Here is a 2,443-nt window from a genome sequence, read left to right on the forward strand (position 1 = left end):
TGTATGTATATGTGTGTATATATGTATGTGTATGTATGTATATATATATATGTATATATGTATGTGTGTATATGTGTATATGTGTATATATGTATATGTGTATGTGTGTGTGTGCACATAAATTAAGTACTGTATATTGTAACAAACACACACATATTTGGTATCGCCACGTGCGTACATGACGTGCGCTCCGTCTATGGCGTATGTGCAAAAAGAAAAAAAAAAAAAATAAAATTAATAAATAAATTTATAAAAATAAAAAAACAAATAAAAAAAAAAAAAATAAAAAAAAAAAAATAATAAAATAGATAATTTAATACATAAAAAAAAAATTAAATAAAAATAATTAAAAAAATTATAAATTATTAAATAAATACGATACATAAATAGCTACAAATATAAATAATTGAATAAACATATTTCACAGTCCTTATTAGCGTGTTTTTGATCGCTTTTTGTACTGTAAATATGTATAAACAGTGATCTCATCATCTGATCAAAATGACGCTGGTACCACGTACGACTTCAGATCACGGCGCAAACTGTATGAGCCCTCATATCGTCCCCACTCATTTACCCAGCTCCTTACCCCCACCACACTAGCGCCCCCCCCCCCTTATCTCCCTCTGCTTTTCTAGTGCTCCCCATATCCTTGCAGCCACGGCCCCCCCCCCCCGCCTCCCCATTACCTCCCCGTCCCCAGTTCCCAACCCCCCCCTTCCCCCCCCCCCACTGCTGCCGCTGCTGTCCTTCTTCCTCCTGCCTCTCCAGTGCCCCCCGTGGAGGGGTAGGGAGTGCTCCCCTGATTTCATGTTGCTCTTCCCCCTCTGGGGCCGGATGGGAGCATAGACTTATTCGTCGCCGCTCTCGCTCTGGCCCTGGGAGGCGGCGTTTTTATTTATTTATTTATTATTTTTTATTTATTTATTTATTTTTGGACCTTCTGCTCACCTGCAGGGAGTAGGTGTTTCGGTTCTTCCCGCAGTGGTTCTCCCTCATCCTCCTCTGCCTCATACAGTGCCTCGGAGTCCTCTACTGTTGGTTTCCCGGCATGGTTTCCAGCACCGTTTCGGGCGGCGGCCGAGTGCCTGCTACCCGGCGGTCTCCAGCGTGCCTTGTCCCATGCCAGTGGTGTAGTGGTCCCTCCAGCTGTTGTGCTTCTCCATCTTCTGGAATTGGTGAGTGTTCTGCTGTGGGGCTTGGCCCCTTCCCCGGTTTGTGTGCTTATGGCTACGTTCTGTTTAGTGTTCGTCCTTTTGTTCCCGTGCGTTTGTTGTGTTTGGGTCTCGGATATGGATGTATGTCTGTTTTGGTCTCTGGTGGTGAGTTGGGTAAGTCTCTTCTTGACGGGGTGCTTTGGTAGGGTTTCATCTTGCGCGGTGTGCACTTGGGTGAGTGGTCTTTTGGCCTTAAACTCTGGGTGGCCGGGGTTTGGCGGACTTCGCTCCCGAGGCTTGTTCCTTATCCTGGATCAATGGTTGCCACCGAGTTACGGTTTTGTTTCTTTTGGTTTTCTCCCCCTTTGTTTGGTTTATCTCTCCATCTTGGTTGTAGTCTCTCTCCGCTGCGACTCCTGTATGTTGTGCTGGGTGCTTTAGCTGATGTGGCGGTGGGTAGATTTTGCTTGAGTCTTCAGTGGATAGGTTTCGCTTGAGTAGCCGTTTGTCCACCCTTGTGAGTTCTTTTCGTGGTGGTATTCTGGAGGGTGATTCTCCAGTGCTCTACGCTTGTTGGGGTGTGGTTTATTGCTGCAAGGCTGACATGCAACTTTGTGAAGTGTTCCATATTTTGTGCTCGCTTCGGCAGCACGTATGTTATAATTGGAACGATACAGTGAAGATTAGCATGGCTTCCGCATGCCGCGTTGGTGTTGGTCTGCTGCTTTCCTGTGTTTAGGGAGTGATTGCGTTCAAAAGTTTAAAAAAATAAAAAAAAAAAATAAAAAAAAAATAAAATAAAATATAAAAAAAAAAAAAAAAAAAAAAAAAATTCTCTGTTTTTGGTTTCCTCTGGGCTTGTAGGTGCCCTGGTTCCGGTCCTTGCTAATTTACTGAATGTTACACGGGGACTATGGTTCTGGGTGGAGTTTTTTCCTCCAGGTTGTCTCTGGCTGCCGAGGGTGTGTGGTGTCTGTGCCCCTGCATATGTGCCCCGGGTGCGCTAAGGGCTGACGTTTCGGTTGCTTGGGGTTTTTCGTGAGTTGTGCAGTGGACAGGCCTGCTTTCAGTCCCCGGTTGCGGCTCACGGGGAGCTTGCTCTGTTCTCAGATGTGGCTGGTTTGGTTGGTTGTTGGTGTGGTGTTTGGTTTTCCCAGTGGTGCTGCGGGGTGGTTTACCCCTGGGTCTTAGTAGTCGGGGGGTTTCTGCCATGCTTGGGTTTTGTATGCGTTTTTCCCTTGGTATTGGTTGTGGGGACTTTGGGTGCTTGCTTCGGCAGCTCATGT

The 2,443-nt window shown here is 45.8% G+C and overlaps 1 pseudogene; it reads left to right on the forward strand.

The window, feature by feature from the left end:
* Positions 1–1,790: 1,790 nt before the first annotated feature.
* Positions 1,791–1,858, forward strand: LOC130359734 (U6 spliceosomal RNA; annotated as a pseudogene).
* The last annotated feature ends 585 nt before the right edge of the window (positions 1,859–2,443 follow it).

Source organism: Hyla sarda, chromosome 2, assembly GCF_029499605.1.
Source record: "Hyla sarda isolate aHylSar1 chromosome 2, aHylSar1.hap1, whole genome shotgun sequence".
Lineage (NCBI taxonomy): Eukaryota > Metazoa > Chordata > Amphibia > Anura > Hylidae > Hyla > Hyla sarda.